The 19424-nt window shown below is 38.2% G+C and overlaps 1 protein-coding gene across 2 annotated transcripts in view; it reads right to left on the bottom strand.

Moving 5' to 3' along the window:
• Positions 1-19424, bottom strand: part of BMPR1A (bone morphogenetic protein receptor type 1A) — an 82347-nt gene that overhangs the window by 41322 nt on the left and 21601 nt on the right. Inside the window, exon 2 of one of the 2 annotated variants that reach the window (XM_067000722.1) lies at positions 3146-3272. The gene's annotated coding sequence lies outside the window, so the exon portion shown is untranslated. The remainder of the gene's footprint in view (positions 1-3145; positions 3273-19424) is intronic. The other variant, XM_067000721.1, reaches the window with a different exon arrangement.

Genomic DNA, 19424 nt, shown 5'->3' with positions numbered 1-19424 from the left:
TTCACAGCTACAATAAAAAAAGACACGTATCCTACTAAGACATAAGAGAATTTTACACTCTCAAAAATAAAGTACAATTAGCTAAACTACAAGAAGTGCCATATTACCAAGAGATTCTGTATTAAAGATGAAAATAAACTAGAATTATTCCTCATCTTGAAATCTCAAAAACTGTCAGACACGCATGATACGCTTCACTGAACCTTAACATGGAGGAGATAGAGAGATTTAATTGCAACTTTTCTCTGTGCACCACCTAGGAACTAACAAACGAAGTTCCAATTTTAGATGCTAACATCTTCTTTTAAATGATATATTTAAGATTAAAGCATTCGCTTTCACAGAGTTTTGTGGGTGTCAAAGTAAGAAATGGGCTAGGAAAATTCAACTGAAAGCAGGTCATGCTGTGAAATACAACACTGCTGATCTCACTTAAAGTATATAAATTGGCTGATCAACATCTGGGCAGATATACTCTGTCCATATCCAGTATTCATATTCTTCCCATCTTTTGGCCTTCGTAACCTTTTTTTTGCATCTTCTGTCTATGTCACTTGGCTATTCAAATTAAATTACAAGGTATGAAAAGAGGGGATAAAACATGTAGGAACACAAACGACTGGCAAAATAACCTGTTTTTATTTGGTTCTAATACACTCCCTCTTTCTTGTTATTTGCATGTTTGTTGACTTACAAGCCCATAATCTTTAGTAAAAACAGGACAAGCTATGTCAAGATAGTGAAATCTTGTGGTGGAACAGTGGTGCTATTTTACTTTTTGCCAGATCACTTATTTACCCATATTGCTAATACTATTAAAAAAATATAATGGACATCGCGGAAGGAGTGATGGCAAACTGTGGAGTTATGGTGCTTCTTTTTTGTTTTTCCATTTAATTTTAAAAGAAGACTTAAAAGGAAAATACAGATAGTATCTAAAAGACACATTAAATGAATTTACTGGTATTCTTTCTGTAGAGAGCTCACCTATACTTGATATCTCCAAACATTTACCTTTCCTCAAATCTTTTATAGGAAAGGAGTGAGATTTTTTCATTAAAATTTAAAAGACTACTCACGTAAATACTGTGATCAGTTCTAAATGCTTTGGGAGTGGGATCACTGAGAACAGTGGGCAAGAAACAATTGTTTTATGATGACCCTACCCCTTACAAATCTCTATTCTTATAAAAACTTGAGATTTAAGCAAACACAGCACATTAATCACTCTTCTCAATAGCAGATGTAGTTCTGGTGTTCAGAGCAGACTGTCTAGGTTAATGAAGCTATTTAATGCTACAAATAGCCCCTAATGTTTACAGCTTCCTATTAGGATGCACATGTTCCCCACAACCTCAGTTCTGACATTCTTGTAATTACATGGCTGAAAACAGAAACTGTTATTCCTGGTAGGCAAAAGAGTGACCTTACAAGACTGCCACATCTGCAGAGTCCTCCTTACTGATAAAAAAAAAAAAAAGAGAAGAGAACTGTTACCTGTTGTTCAACTGTCTCTGTCATTGGATGAGAAATGATCTGCTCCCTTCCACAGGGAGGGAAAGGGAGGAAATTAATTTTTGGTCCTGTCACAGTGCAAAGCTTTTAATTTTCAGCACTACCCTTTACTTTGTAGTAGTACGTAAGTGTGCTACATCTGTCCAAGATGTTATTTTTGCTGCAAGATGCACAGTACAACTGGCTTTTTAATTACCCTTACTTCAATATATGGAATATGGATTAAACACACAAAAAAAATAGTGCTTGCCTGTCTTCTTGTATTGTCAAGCATAGAATAACGCGAGTAAAACAGAAATATGAAAGAAGCTAACATACATCATCAAGCTAACATACATCAAGACATGTTCAATGTAGACCAGATTAAGATCTTCCTCACCTGAAGTACTGTAGATTGACTACAAATCTTACACTTGCCAACACAAGTTTAACTTTATACCTTTGTTAATTTGTTTATAGGATACAGGAAGTTACTACTTTTGAGTAATGACTCAGCAGAAGAAAAATACAGGTTACCTGAATTTAATGCTGATCTTTCCCTTTGAGCTTTTTCTCTAAAATTACACTTCCACAAGAGGATAAATGCCTATATGGATAGGTTATACGTGTCAAATATATGAATTCTGGTTAACCTTCCTTGGTTAATCTCTGTAAGTGGAGGCATCAGCCTGCTTTACGTGAACTTTATTTTCTTGAAAAGGGGATTAATGTCAGTTTGTAACAGGGGCCACAATCTACAGGACTACAATAATTTGAGACACAAACTTCTTTTAAGAAAGAACAGACGACAATTGATCAATCTTGGGAGCATAAGTCTCTGAAGCTGTCTCACCTGTTATGAAACCCTGTTTCTACCCAAATGGGAAAAAGTGAGAGGAAGGGCCAACACTATCACATCTTAAACACTGTATGTGGGCATTACTTAAGTTCTAGTTAAGCAAAACTAGAACAATGAGAAGCTAGATGTAGGAGGGCCAGTGATCACTATCTTGAAACAGAGTTAGTGCTGCAGAAGAGAGTTCTGAAATGTGTCAGAAATCTGATGTTTCAGGATGTTTGTACATCTTAATCACATAAAGGAAAAAAGCTTTAGACACCACAAGGCAGCAAATTTGAAACAACACACCTCCATACCCATCACTCACAATTACAGGAATGACTGAGTTATCAAGACAGTGGAATTTATCATGAAAAAACATGTTATTAATAGTAGTAATACTAAAAAGAACAGCATAATAAAATTTTGTACCCATCAAGCACTATGCCAGAAGACAAGATGCCCAACTGGCACGTCACTTCGCAGCATAAATAGTCATTTACTTCAACTAAAGGATTACTAATAATTGTAACTGGACAGGTTGCAGTGAATAGAATTTGACTGATATGGTAAGGTAACTTTTTTCCAATATATCTCCATAAAAGAGGTCTCTGTAGCTGATACCGTTTTGTCTCTTTTTCATAACTGAAACACTGAACAGAAACTAGATCAAACAGCTGTTTCAGAATGGTACTAAAAGCTCTGTTATCAGCATAAACGGCTCAAAAAATTTTAAAGGAAAGATAAGGTGGCTGTTTGTTATATGCATATTTACTCCTGAAACATTCAGAATACAGCTTTGCATGCATTTACCTTACCTCAGAATTAGGAAACTGAATGAAACTGTATTGTACTTCAAGCTTCCTCCAGACTGTTTTCATCTGTACTTCCACTTCATCAGTTCAAAGGTGATACTACGGAAATGCATATTTCTATCAGTCTGTAAAACAGAAAAAGAATTTGATTTAAGCGTTATCCAAAGAAATTGTATTGACAGTTTACAGTACATAATGCAAACTGCAGAAACTGATATTCAGAAGTACAGAAGCCCTCTGATACTACGAACTGCTCCTAGAAAAAAACTTCTTAGACACTTGCATTTGTGGTAGTTATACAGCTGCAGCATATTTGTAAAATACTGATACTAAAAAGCATTTAATTTTATTTCTACTACATACACATTTGTCCTAGATGAAAGGAGATGCTTGGGAGGAGGGGTGTTAAAAACCCCTGTAGATTGTTTTCTTATGAAAATATGCCTTTCTAATCTCTCCCAGTAACACTCTGATTCACCTGGCCTGCACCAACCTGATTAACAAACCACTAGGTTTCTCAAACTTCATTTGTTTTTAAAACGATGCAACAGATTAGAGCAAGGACACATTGTGTGGTGACACCAATGGAAAAACAACAAAAAAACAATGCCCAAGTCAATCTTTATTAAACACAGAAGAATCTGTAAGACTGAAGCCTCACAACAAAATTCCACTGGTGTCACCCCGTTAGTTCTAGTACACAATGAGCCATATACAGAGAAATAATAAAATATAATAATAAAATAATATAGTAAATAAAATATAATAATAAAATATACAGAGAAATAATCAGTAGCTTTATCATAGCTACACACAGGTATGACTGCTCCTGGGAAGAAAAAGCAAGTCAAGAAGTTTGGCAAAAAAAGTACAAATGCTGGCAATAGGGTGGGTTTCACTTTTTGTTCGTGTTTTCGAACTGGCCTACATCCAAGTGTCAGAAGAAAGCAAGGAGCAGCAGGCTCTTACCCTGCATTCTAACAGTCGTAGCAAGCCTGACTTCTGTCAAGTCCCATGGATTTTAAACATTTACGTGGAAAGCTAATTTGGGCTTATCAGCTTTACTACTTAGATTCCAACTCGAGCATATGGCGCATATTGCCAGCTCTTCCCATTTTATCACAACGTCACAATTTGTGAACGCTTCCATCATCCAAAGCTTTCAGAAATATACAAGAATTTTATCATTAAGAACTTCTAGTCTTAAAACTGCAAAGATAACCTTGAAAGTAACAAATGCTCTAACATCAGTAACCCAGACGTGCTGTTAAAAAATATACAACCAATCTTATAATCTAGTGACTTAATGCCTTATTTCTGAACGTGGAAGCCAACAGTACTGGCTGAACCATGAGCCTAACATGATTTCTAGCAGAGGAGAAGTTTCAGCGTCCACCTCTCTACTCTTTTCCTTTCTAAGCTCTATAAGGACCTTTACCATTACAAGGTCAGGATACTTCTGTCTCCATGTCCATTTATAAGCACTGTTTCTAACACACTGAGGTTTAATAGTCTTGGTAATAAATAATAAATCTGTGTAAAATGGCAACCTGAAACCGTCCTGAATATCAGATAGCAGCAGTTCTTAAAGACAACTGTCTCCACTGAGCAGACAGGCTGACACTTGATTGCTATTTCTTCCACGGTAGAATTGGAAAAACGTTCTTGCCATGCAAAGGTGTTTGTGGAGAATGTTTTTGCTTTTTTAAAGCAAGTTTGTAAAGAATCTGCAAAATAAATCCATCTCTCTCTCTCACCAAGACTCCAGTTCACCGTCTGTTGGACTCCAAAAGACAGGACTATAAACAGAAAAAGGTCAGTGTGCTTTCTGTTTTTACAGCATGGCCAAATCCCCTGTATCTAATATCTGATTTATACAAAGACCACTTTGTATTATTTAAAAAGCCTGCTTTGTAAAGGCATTTCTGCACACTGCTAGTCCTTTTTTTTTTTTTTTAAATGATGTCCTCTTTCCAGACTCCCAAACTGATGAAAATTCTTAGTAAACATTAATTTCTATAAAGTATTTATTGAATTTCCTGATCTTACTCCCATGAATCAGGTACCCAAGTTCCCTCAACAAACAGAATGATTTTAGTGAACTTCTTGATCCGCATGACTGTGTATGTTCATACTTGAATTCAAATCAGTAGTGCTCTTCAGAAACCAGTCCTCCCAAACACGCCTATTTTCCTTGCTTTCCTTTACACAGCAAGGCAGCCTCCGTGCACATGAAGATTTGAGTATATGTAGATCAGAAAACAAGCTTCAGAAAGCACATCGTATATGCTCCAACCGCTCGCAGGAATCCAGCCACAGACTCAGAGGAAGACTGGTTTGAAACAAAACCCTCACAACCTGTATAGCATGGCTGTCAGGTTCTCAGCACCTGACAGATCTGATTCTCTTACGCCACACTGCTGGGTAATGGGGACACAGCCTCTTTAGTGACTTTCAGAATTTTTGCATCAGTTCCAAATTCATCTCTCCTTTTTTTAAAAGGACTACAAAACCTCAGAGATGAGTGAAGTTAATGCTAATTATTAATTCATGGGAGTAACCTCACTGTGTTCTATTTCTTCAATTTCTTTATCCGCATGAAATGCTACTTAAGAACATACTGAATTTTATGAAAAGCAATTGACTTAAATATTTATAGTTATCCAAAATGCTCAACTATTAATGGATTAGTTTTTCAAAATATTTAGTGTCATTCTTGATGGCATTTTCCCAGAAGAAATGCTGTTGATAACCAATAAAAGTATTTAATAAGTTATTCACACAATTCCATCTTCATTTTATTAGAACTTCATCTACTACAATGACTGCAAAAAGCACTAACAAATTCAAGAGTACACAGGCTCAAAGCCCTTGCCGCTAGTTACGTATTGAATCCAGATTTATCTGGAAATTTTTGCAACATTAAGATTACATTTAGGATCTCCATACACTATTAACTCAGGAATATTGCCCCCCAATCTAAAGAAATGAAAAGAAAAAAACTGAATGACATTAATATACTAACTATAATATACTAGCTAACCCGAAGAGCTGTAACTTTGCAGACACCAGCAGGCCACAGGGAACAGTCCGAGCACCCAGCGTGGGCTGATTTATCCTCGTTCGGCAGGAGGAAGGGCTCTCCTGCTAACGCGGGGCAGGAATGAACAGCCCTCAGCAGGACAGGCAGAACAGAGGGACTTGCAGCGGCAAAGCTCGGAGCAGAAACCAGACTCAGGCTGTGGATTCCTCCTCCTTGTCATCCCACTTATCTCTAGAATCAGCTTCCCTTCGCAGCAGCTCCCGTTCCTCCAGCTCCAGGGCCACATCCATCTCACTCCCTCACCTGTCTACACCACTCTCAATGCAAAAGAAGTTGCCTGGCGCTTGACTCTCCCTGTGCTTTGTTTCTCCAAGTCATTCCTCCTGCATCCCCAACTGCCTCACCAGTTTTCAGCTCAGTTAACTTTATTTCTCTTAGATGATCTATTCCACATAAACACACCTTTTTTACATCTTGCAGTTGGGGAAAATTGGTAATCACCCTGTATTTTGAAAAGAATCAAAAAAGGAACCTTCAGTACAGATTAGAAATTTTAGAGCAGAACAAAACAGAGGTGGACGAGGGGCATTCCTATGTGTCTGTAAACATCTAATAGCTGACAAATCTACAGGTGAATAACCACCACAGCTTTTAGTCCAGAAACAGACAGGAAAGGTCGGCACAGCGGAAGCCTGTAACTGAAGGACAGAATACTCAGAGGGCTCTACCTTTAAATGAAAACTGACTTACTATGGATCTGAGGAACAGAAAGGTAAAAATGCAACTATTTGCACAGAAATTTCTGTTAAGCTCCTGTAACTCAGGTGTGCATTTTAAATGCAAAATTATGCATACTTAAGGAACACAAGTTTAGAAAGCAACTTTAAAGTAACGTAACAGTTAAAGTAATTCATTGGAATTAAGTACATGATCATAGAAGGATTCATGGGTACAGATTATGGGTTAAAGACCTGTCAATTAATTCCAGTTTCCAGTTACTTCTTCCTCACCCCTAAATAATCCAGCCACCACTGCTTCTCTTCTGCAAGGTTCGCCAATTCAGACAGTCATACCTTTATCACAGTTTATGAAACAGAACTCTGTTTCAATGTTCCTGTGAATTCAGATCACAGGCTTGGGTGATACCAGACAGTTGGAAAACAACAGGGGCAATAACCTTCATCACTTGATACTTGGGGTTGGAGCAAAGGGAGAATGAGGAAATCAGGTGGTGCTGGCAACATGTAAGCAGTGCTGAAGGGTTCACAGCCAGCCGATGGTTCTGTTAACAGACAGGAGAGGTCTCAGAAGCAGATCTATCCATTCTAGGGCAAACTATAGTCAAAAAAGAAAAAAAAAAAGGTTTTTTGTTATAAATCTAGGTATGCATAAAATATACCGCAAGCCCAGACTGTGACTGTGGAAGACACTTTATTCAACAGTCTCATGACTGCCACTAGCAAATTTAGCCAGAGCTCCTATAAGCTAGAAACAGTTTAAAAATGGTGATTATACTGCTATGAGAAGTCTACTGTAGCCATGAAATTTGAGTGGAATTTTAAAGGGAAAGCTTCCATACCAAATTTCCAAATCCTACTTCAAAGTTCATGTCCAAGGATGTGAATTTCTTAAGGAAAACCTTTTCAACAAATTTACATGTGAGTAAAACCCCACGCTACATTGGTAAAGCAAATACAATATTGCCTGCAGCACACCCAAGGCTTGATGGCTTTGTCAGTGGAACACTGAAGGTATATGAGGATCTGGGAGAGCAAACAGTCCTTCCAAAATATATGGGACCATTATATGAAATAAACTGATGCTTAGGTCGAACAAGCTTATGCAGCCTCTAGACACCGAATTGCAAGGTGTGAAAGAAGAGCCTGAAAAATGGTATAAGCACATTTATCCAACCCTTGAGGCAAGCCAGTTTTGACTGATCTCCTACTTCATTAAGGATATATCTTCATGAAAACCGATTTTAAAATTTGATTTTAAGCCTGGCTGTATTCCCTTGTATTTTAATACAGAATCACCAATTTATTCTTGCGAGGTAGTTAAAATGCAAGGAACAATATGATATTCCAGAACTACATGTCATGTTTCACATCTGGCCGTGACTCTCAAAATCGCTCACGATATCACTGATCTTTTAGCACTTGTAAGTTATTCTCAGAAAGCGCGGATTTCATCATCTTCACTGAATACTGTATGGATCCCTTATGGCAAAAAACCTTTTTATCATTTGTGGGCAGATTTACTGAACTTCAAAAATACTACCTTGAAACAGTTTGATGAAAACAAGATATTGCGTATAAATAATACAGACCTAAACATCAACGGGTCAGCTGAAGTACTAATCTAACCTGGCTGATGGCATATGCAGGCAGGTAGGACAGTGAGTGCTGCTCACCAGTTCAAAATCTCAACTGACCTTTTATTTTCAGTCTCACAGGAAATACAGGGCAAATCTGTACAACTAAAAAAAACAATACTTCAGCTTTTCTTTAAGTCAGATCTCCCTCTTTCTAGGGAAAAGCTCTTCTCTACCAGCAGACTGCAGCCTTCTTCCTTCTGGAGCAAGATTTTTATTATGGACATTATTAGTTGCAAATTAGACTACTGGTCTAGGCCTAGGACATTCACATAAGTTTTTACTCAGAAGGTGTTAGAGCACTCTTCGTCACATCTCACACCATTCTCTCCCTGTAAATAGGGGAGAGGGTCCCTGAACAACCTCAGGCTTTACTGGTGAGGCCTTACAACTGTGCAAACTTACACAAAGGCAGAAGACGCCCTAAGTAGGTAGTTTCTGAAGGACCCACACTTCTTCACAGCTTGGTACTCTCCCTGTGCTTGTTATGCATTTCTGTTGTCATCATCTGAGCTTCCTGCAGAAATACAAGACAAAGTGTTCTACATGCTCAAACTTCTGAAAAATCATTGCCCTAGGGCCTATCTGGAAAGATCAGAACAGAAACTCCTGAGTGAAACCGTAGCATGCAGTATGAGACAGACAGAAAAAGAGGATGCATTTTACGCAGTGACATGAACCTGTATAAATCGCAATGCACTGCACCCTCCAGAAGGCTTTGTGACACAAGGAATTTATTACTGGGGCCATGATGAAAATCCAGACATGAACCTCCTGAGATACTGCCTTAGACCTGTAACAAAGGTCTGCTTTGGCAGTAGGGCCAGAAAATTCCACTAGGCTTTTACTTCATCCTGACAGATGTAATTTCCTATAGCAGAAGGTTTAAGCCTTCTCATTCCTTAGCAGGATATCTTGAATATTTCACTCTGGCATAGTTAGCTACATCACCTGAAGTCACCAAGGGACTCCACAAGGCTGATCTTCTTTAGCTGCTGTGCAAGCAGACTCTGCACTCACAAAGCAGCCTCAGTATTTCTTTCACTTGTCTCAAATGTTCTTCATCCACAGGTCCAATGAGTCAGACTGAAAAAATATCAGCTGACTCTCTATACTTTGGGGCTAAAAGCTATCTGACAACAGCCTGCTGTTGAATCAAAAGCAGTTATGTAGAATGCCATCCCCAAAGGCAATCCCATCAGCCTACAGCACTTGCTTGATGAACTATCCAGCTCTGATGCATCACCATGAAGAAGTCAAGCCAGAATATGACTTGCCAAGCTTTGTTACTAAAATAACTGGACAGGAGACTTTTCTTTGCAAGTACTTCTTTCATCACAGCTCTCCAAGTACCCCAACCAGTCCTGAAAAGTGCCTCTGTTTTTAAGAGATCTAAAACTCAACTGTTTTACCTCAACTCTGGAGGTACCCAACAGAAAGCTATCCCCCCCATCCACAGTCTAAGCTTGCTCTCAGAATTGTGAAGACTGATTGGCCTCACAATTAACACTGTCTTCTGCTGCATTTGACGCCCCTGAAAACATGGCTAGCTGCGATTCCATGTACTTAAGTCTTCCTAAATTTTGGAAAGTCATCAAAAACACTTAGGCTCTATGCTGTTTAGTCATCAAATTTCATAGTCAACTTCTCAACGTGCTTCGAAACCTGCCTGGGCCCTATCACTTCGCTAGTAGTTTGCCTTGTGCAGATAAAAGTAACAATAATATGTGATCACTTGGCACACAGACCTAGAGGCGCACATTCTTATCGTAATACTGATCCTGGGAATGCTGCCCAGACTTCCATTTCTCTCTGACAAAAGCACCAATGAAATCTAGCTTCTGCCTGTGCTGCAGGACCACTAGGCCATGTTTTGCCAGGTGATCCTTTTCCTCCTCCCGCTACGATTCCTGCAAAAAGGTCAAGTGTTTCTTCAATCTGCCTTTTCACAGAGTGATTTAAATGTGATACAGAATTTCAGGAATGCCTTTTTGTCTTTCTTTTTTTTTTGGTATTTATTTATTATATATTTGTATCTTACATTTATATACATATGTTACAACTTCAAAGTCCCAGGGTCTTGGACACTATCAAAATACTGCCTTTAAACTTACAAAACATTCCTCTTAGCTTACACACTTTCTGAATCCACTGAACACAAAAACCAAAACCTGGTACATGAAAACCATCCATCACTTTTTCATGTCCTTTCATACCAAAAACACAGTTGGAGCCATCACTGCAACAGTCCTGAGCACATGGAAACGGTGACAATCTTCACAGAAACCACGAATCCCTCACACAAACACAGGCACAAAATGGTTAAAGGCCTCCACCACAAGCAAACCCATCAGGTACGGAAGTTTTCCCAACAGAAAACAAAACAGCCTTCAAAAGGGACTACATGCTAACAACCAGGATCGTAGTCTATCACTCCTGGGGGAAACAAGACATGCTAAAACTCAAAAAATTACTACTTTTTCTTTAAGATAAGAGAATATACATGGGTATTTTTGGCAGCTTAAACAGACTTTATGTACTGTAAGAACCCTTAAAATTAACTTTATTCTAAAATCATAAAAACACTTTTTTAATACCTCAAAAAGTGTTCTTCCCCAAAAGCAATGTAAGCACCTCTGTCTTCACTTTAACTCGGCCTTCTACAACAAAAGGCTCATAGTATGAATCCTTTCCACTTTGAGACCTGACACACAGAAAGCAGTTGAAGGCCAGTCATAACGGTTTTTTTTTGTTTGTTTGTTTGTTTTGATTCTCAGTGGATAACAATTTACAAAGAATATGGAAACCTTAAGGTCCAGAAGTTAGCAACTGGCACAGAGACAGAGTTTAATCCTCCACCCCTGGAGCTACAAAAATACACATACTCCATTAAATGGCCTTCACTGAAACCAAAATTCTATTGGCATTAGAGGCACAAAAACACAGAATTCTTGCCTTGCCCAATAAAATCTGTTCTGCTAAACATATAAACCTTAAAATTTGCATTCGTTTCCACCATTGTGAAGTGAAATAAAAGAATCAGTCAACTATCATTAACTCTTAAAATTGGCAGTGACTATTAAAGCAAGGGAAGTATGAATTAAGTTCATGCAGTGCACGTTACACCAATAACACAGAGGAGACTGTATTTATATACTAAACCATAAATTTAGGCTCCTATTGATGTAATCCCTAGTAACACAATGGCTACTTTATTTTGTGTAACTGGTTAGTCATACTTTAATCAACACTCGAATTTTATTAAAACGTACTGCAAAGTGTTTCCCTTCAGACTAGTTAAGACTTATCAATACTGCTTTGGAAAAAAATGACTATAATAAGGATGGTCAGATAAGGAGGCTCAAAGCTGCTAGAGATCCGTGCATGATTTGGTGATATAGATGACTCAACACCTGGAATAACATTATATGTAAGTTTGGTTCCCAGTAGACCCACCCATATTTCCCAGAATACAAACACATTCATGTGAAATAGTGATAGGCTATGTGGAGAACCACCAGACTCACCTCCAAAAACCTTTACAGCAGACAACCAAAGACAGGAGTCTTTTGCAGACAATAGCTTTTAGCTAAGAATAAGAGATCCCATCCAGCCCCCTGCTCTCTTTAGAGTCATTAACATATATTATGGTGGCACAACAAACCCAGAAAAGAAAGGCATATAAAAATACTACAAATTATTCTAGACTACTTCAGAATTTATTCTAAGTGCTGTATCTGAAACTTAACTATTCCCAAAGTCTATACAGTAGATTCGCTTGCATAAAATTTCAGGAAGTCACAATCTGATATTCCTCCAGCACAAAATGTTCTGCACGGTTATCTTAAGGGACGGTCTGGTTTTATGCAATTAACTGATATTACAGAAAAAAACTATACATCTTTGGCAGAGAAGACACAGAACTAAAAATTTTGCCATTTTTTCATAAATCAATGGTACAAAACCCTTCAACTTCTATTGGTAAGGCAAAGTGAAGGTGTGCTTCATAACCCAGAAAGCTATATGAAATTATCTTGGTAGCATTTGATTACATCTGATCTCAAGTGGACTAGACTTTCCTACATCTGTTTAAAAAATGGGGTCATACCTTCAGATGACCCTTCCCGATAAGGCAAGATTGATTTGTTATTCAGACAATGATTAGTCCCATCCCCAGAAAACAAGATTTTTTTTGTTTTTGAGAAAACATTATACATTAAAGTAAGTATATGTATCACCTCTAAAAAAAAAAAAGTAATAATTACGGAATCAGAAGTATTTGATTTAAAAGCATGCACTAGGTACTTACCCTTGTAATCTTGGTCCCTGAAAATTCCTCCAAAATTATTTCAGAACAAAATGAATTAAGAAAATTAGAAGAAAAATCCTAAGTAATAAAATAAAATGGATCCTGCTAAAGCATCCTTTTACTCGCTGGAATCGTGGAAAAAATGACCACAAAAAGAAGTCACACCCCTTACCATCTGCATGATGATACGGAACTTGATTTGCAAGTCTGAACAATTAGGCTGCAGTGGCCTCAACCTCTCAAACAGAGCTCAACAGGTTAGAGAAAGGTAATGCATCATGCAGGAAGTAATATATATGGGTAACTCAGCATAGAGACAAAGCTGCCCCAAAATCCTCAGCCATTTTACCTACTAAGTCTAACAATTATAAGTTCGGAGTGCTGGAACACTGTATGCCTGTAGTTCTTTGGCCGCCAAATCATGGACTTTCAACTTGATCTAATGACACATTTGTGGAAAAAAACCAAAAACAAAACAAACAAAAACACTACATACAGAATAGACCTTAAGGGCTTAGACAAACAGAAGGTAGGAAAACTCAAGACAAAGTTCTGGAACACCCTGAATAATTATCTAAATTTCCAATCTGGCCTCTTGCATGTCCTACTGACTTATATGTTCAGAAGTAACTGTAAATAATTTCTATCAATCTCAAATTCTCTTCTCCAAATGCACAGGACTACTGGTGCCTTCGTAAAGGAACTGAAGAAAAACAATCTTTTTTTTTTTCATTAAATTGTATTTAATACTGGTGACAGGTCACTTACAGAGAACAATTAACTGCTTGGAAACAGGTTCACTTTATATGGCAAGACCACCCATCTGTGAACAAATACTGTAAAAGACTGACTATATCCTGGACCGAATAACTTTACAAAGAATTTTTAAATTTAATCCATGAAAGGACTTAGGCACCACAAGCAGGATTTACCTGATGCTCAGCTTCTTCAGCCATGAAGAGGTTTTTGTCAACAAAGCTCTACAGCCAGAGGTTTGCTACTGCTCAAGCTGAAAAGAGCTCATCTGCTTAAGCCTGCTGAGAAGTCTAACCTGCTTGGTGTTCTGTATACATCTCGAACCACTCTAACAATGGGGGCATGGTAATGTGAATTGTAACTGTCAGACACTTTTCTTCAAACACACTTTTAATTCAATAATCTAGAGGTTGCACCATTGTCCTACAGGCTTTGGATGAACAGGGTGCCCCGAGACAGACCCAGAGAACGTAGGCAATCATTCTCCACTGCACCTACAGAAGACACACCACTTTGCAGAGCACAGCACAAGGCCCATGGAAGAAGGTGCCAGAGGGAGGAACTGTTTTTCAGCCAAACAATTAAGCATACGTGGGGTGGAAAAGGAATGCTGAAATATGGCCACAAATTTTAATATTTGCTTTAGAGCAAAACACACTCCAAACTATAGGTCACTTATTCTTGGGACACAGAGAAGGGGGATAGAATCCCCTTCATCTAATGAAGTGCGACTCCTTGGATTTCCTGTCGAAGAAAGCATGCCATCTGCAAGGATGTAGGCATAACCATGTGGACTTGTACTCTAAGGAAAGGATAAAACGATAACATAGTTCTCGACAGCGTTAACAGTGAAGTCTACAGTGTAATAAAATAATATAAAAGCTTCCCATCAACACTGAGACGCTACATCAGGAAAATACATAATTTGTAAGTTATACTGCTCGGTAAGTTTGTTTGCTTTAAATTTCATGTTTCTTTTAGTTCTGAAAGGCTTGCCTCCTTGTAAGAAACTTAGGATACCTGATGTTGTTGCTTTAATGTGACTTCTCTTTAACAAAGGAAGAAAAACTCTGACGCTAGCAGATTTTTCTACTTAGCAGAGGCACAAGAGCCAACAGCTGACATTTGAATTTCATCTAAATTCAAACAGGAAATACACTCAAACGAGTTATCAATTACAGACTGATTCACTCATGACTGCAGTGAATTCTTCATTGCCAGAAGACACACTGGATATACTGCAGTTATGTGCACTTACGGCACACTGGGGTAGAAATTTACATAGATTTCCTTTTGCCTTTAACAATCTAAAATGAAATTCCTCACACCTGAAAACTGTGCCCAAGCAAACGAAGCAAAGCACACCCACGTACAGGACCACTCTGGATTCCCTGGAGACAAAATTCCATTGCACAGAGCAAGGACTATCACAGGAAGATCTTTTCTTTTCCAGCACTGTCCTATTTGTTCCCAATTTATATTTAGGCTTTTACAAAAATAATCTTTGAAAAAAGCTTAAAGTAGAGCTATTTCAGATGTATGCACTACTACACCCTGTAACTTGAGTCTTTTAACAAAAAAGCTGAAGTAATAAATTGTACAGACACACTAAGTGATTAATTACCTTAAGTAACTGCTGCTTCATTATTACTCTCTGAGATATTCAAGAGCTAAGAAAACAGAGCATCTTTCCATGCTTCCTTAACCTAGGTATTTCACCTTCTATCCAAATAAGCGAATAAAATTCTTGTTTTAAGAAAGGAAAAATGCAAAAGGAGTTCAAATATAGAGCTAACCTCTGCCCCTCTCCACACTGAGAACCATCTGGATTCTATTAAATTGTCAAGCAAGCACCAGGATTAATACGAAGAGAAATAAAAGAACCACTGAAATGTTTAACATTGGTAGCTTCTTTATAGGCCTATGCTAAATCTCCATATGAACCTCAGCTGATTAACACTTCAAATGCATGACATCTATTTTATAAAATTATACAGATCACTTTCACTCTCCCTTTCCTGTGACTACTAAGCAGAACTGCAGCTAAAATTTTTTGTATTATCCTACTCTACAGAGCAGCTGCCCAAGCAACTTATGAAACTGTAAAATAGCAATCAACGTTGTGAAATTCAGGGGAAGGCAGTAAAGCCTTCCATTTAAGGTTGTCAGATTATCTTACCTCATGTAGTTAGTTCTGTGCTTTAATGTTGTATAACATAGTGCAGATTATACAGAACAGAGTTCATGCATTTCCGAACCCAAAGATTCAGCAAGAAAAGGGCCTAACTCCAGACAAACGCCTCCAAGGCTCTGAAGAACTTCAGCCTCATCTAGGTTTACAATTAAGTGACAAGCTTGCATATGACTTACAAGCCTCACCAAAGGGAGCATTCCTCAGAATAGTTTCATACTTTAAATAGATATACGACTGAAGCATCAGTTTTCAGGTTGGCCTTCTCAGCATAACATCATTCCCACTGAACCCAAAGGCCAATTAATTTCCTTCCTCCTTGCAGAAAGGAATTTCAGCTCGCTGATGATTTCCTGGAACTTCAGCATTCTCCATGTGATGTGACACACTTCGGAGCACTGACAGGTTTTAACGGATAGTTTCTAAAGTATTTGTGGGAAACAAAAAAGAATCCAGATTCGGGGTAGCAACTTCCTTGTTCAGGTGAAGAAAGGTAAGATGCTGCACAAGAGCAAAAGGAAAGGAAATGGCAGGAAAAGTCATTTTTCCCCTCGAGTGTTTTATTAAAGACTGATAATTAATATTTTGCCTGTTTTTACACAAATATATATCAATTAAAACTCCAACACCAATACCATACAATTATGCAGGATTACAAAAGAACAAGATACATACACAGAGTCATGACCACTTCTGCTTGTTTAAACCTCAAATGCAACTGGGGAAAAACGCAGGGGCTGTAGATTCAAGTCTTCTGAATTTGTAAGATGCGGCATTTAAAACAAAAAAAAAAAGAACATAGCCCCTTCCTAATAAGCCACATAGTATAAGGAAGGTTGAAATAACCATCCTTTTCTTTATAAGTAGTTTTGCAAAAAAATGAAATTGACACAGAATGACACTGTCAGGCATCAGCAGGCTCTCTCTGTAGGAATGTCTCACTTTGCCCCACAGAAGTATACAGCCTTTCTAACTGTTGGCCCTACCAGCTCAACGCAGGGTCAAAAACGGGTGACTTCCTTGGCTTTCCTCTAACAGAAGGAGATTCTGCATGAGAAAGTATGTACCCAGATACGCCACTGCATTTACCTCAAGTGATTTGTTCAAGTATACACGACTGAAAGTCAGGAAACAGCTTTCAAGCATACAAGAAAGATTAGAACATCTGACTTGGTTGTGCCAGCTCTAAAGAGTCATGAGATAAAACAAGAAAAGTTACCAAAGTGAGCAGAAACAAATGAATGTTTAAATAGAAGTTGTGCTGCATAAAAGCAGTGCTCTTGCACATTCCTTCTCACGTTAATACATTCTCAAAACTGAAATAGAACAAGTATTTGAGTAATTTAAACAGAACCACACAACAACTCAGTAACGAGCTTACAGCTCTTAATATTTAAAAAGAAAACAGAACTTTAAAGATCTAAGCAATGCAACTAAATCTTGATCAAAGAAGCATGCAATCATATTCTGGCAGTTGCTAGAACAGATGCCTGCCATTAGTTTAGTATAAGTATCTCCATAATCTAACTCATCCTTAGTTAGGAAGAATATCTGGGATAAGAACAAAAACAAAACAAAACAAACGACCTTGAAGTTACAGGAAACCCAGGAATGAGTGAGCTCAAGATGCTGTAATATATTTTGCTTGTGCATGTATGTCTGGAAGTCAGGTGAGACCCAGAAATCCTCAAGTTCTTTGATATACAGAATGTCTGTCTCTAATAAACAAGAGTGTTTTATGGTAATTCAGTAATCTGATTAAATCAGTTTTAGACTGTCAAGCCAACAAAATGTCTAACTAGTTTGGACTACATGGGTTTTCGTCTTTCTTAAAAGCAGAGAAGGGACTGGGGAACACATGGAGGCAACGACGACAAGGGACGCAGATACACGTGATCCAAAGCAAAGAACTCCTGACAGCATCCCTGCTAAGTCTTGCCAAGGCTTGCAAAAACACAGAACGGCCTCAGGTTATTTTGTGATGAATGAAGAGCTTGTGGGCTTTCCTTGCTTGCACGCTCACTCAGGGGTAAGGTTTATCTCTTTGTCAACAGAACCTAATACGCTGCAATTTGTTCAATGCCGATACCAGTTCTTAAATGCAGAGTTCAGCAAACTGGTCTGGGAGAGGTGGGGTTTCCTTGGTTGGTTGCGGGGGGGTATATGTGTGTGTGTTTTGTTAAATAAGCTGAGACCTGCCTGTAGTTCCTCCCTACTTGTTATAAGTAATAAAAACATTTTTAAGTTCTCGAGAGGAACATTCTTAGATACTGAAAAATAGCAGTGGTTTAGATACATAATCCTTATCGCACTATCGTAACTTGATCCTGGAACTGACAAACTCAAAACCAGCCTTGGAGCCCTATTACCTGCCTCTGCTGGGGGGAGGAAAAGGGGGTAAAAAAAAAAAAAAGACACTTGATGATTCAAAAACACGATGATCAAGATGCTCTTTAAAGTACCAAACGGGCTAAGCCAAATACAGTAAAACACCAGCAGAAGGAAGCTATACCTTTCTGTTTGATTCAACAGGTACCGATTGAAGGAAGAACAAGATTTCATTCCCCATCAGCTTCAAAGGTCATAAAACAAAGCTCATCCGTTCATCAGTGATGTGTACAGGAGGGACTTTCAAATAACTGAGTAACTGGAAATATTTATACTTTGAATGGGATGAATAGGAAGAGGGCTGTTTAGGATAATGGCAGAGGTAAGGGAAGGATGTGGAGAGAGAATGGCTTTGTTTCAGCCACCGCTCCTCCGCAGACCGATTAAACAGCTCCAGACCTCCGGCTGGCCGTACAGCCCGGGAAGCGCCCACACCAGGGCTCCTCCGCCCTGACGTGCTGCTTCAGGTGTGCTGACTCTACACAGAGCAACAGCTCAGAAGCACATTGCCCACTGTACACAGAGTAACGACAAATAATTTTTGCATTATTGCAGGGATACTGTATTATTTTTCTACCGGTCTTTCAGTGCCTAGATTATTTAAAACAAGATAAAAATATGCATTTTAAAAATAATATTTTTTGACTTCCAATTACTCCGCTTAACTCACCCTTTAGTCAACTGCTCTTCCTTTCATTTGGTCACAACTGTTAAAAGCTTTAGTAGTTTAAGTGCTACCTAAAGTTGGAGATATTTTGATGAGCTACAAGGGCTTCTTTTCACTTAAAGACAAGACAGGATATGATGCTGAACAAACAGAAAAGGCCATTTAATACTTTACAATGTTCTGATGTTATGTTTTTAGGATAAATAATTGTGACAAACACCAGTTATACAACACCACTGGGATACAGAGCTGCCACTGAAAAGCAGATAAAGAGCCTTCCAAGCCACTGTCAACAGCAGTGAAACCAAAATAGTTTATGGAGAATCTAGGAACTATTGAAAATCATGACTTCTGCTACGGTGGGACTAAGAAACAGTGCACAACTATAATGGGAAGTTGCTTATAATCTGGTCTTATCTTTCATCTTATTATCTTTATTTTTTCCACTGTAAAAAGGCTTGCTCGGATGCTATGCAGTTTATGTGCTACTATAAAATAATGAAAAAAAGCCACTTTTCATATGAGAAATTTTTCCAACAGAGCTGTTAC

This window comes from Anser cygnoides, chromosome 7 (genome assembly GCF_040182565.1).
Source record: "Anser cygnoides isolate HZ-2024a breed goose chromosome 7, Taihu_goose_T2T_genome, whole genome shotgun sequence".
Classification (NCBI taxonomy): domain Eukaryota; kingdom Metazoa; phylum Chordata; class Aves; order Anseriformes; family Anatidae; genus Anser; species Anser cygnoides.
Note: the sequence above shows the minus strand (reverse complement) of the source record. Positions and strands in the feature narration are given on the sequence as shown.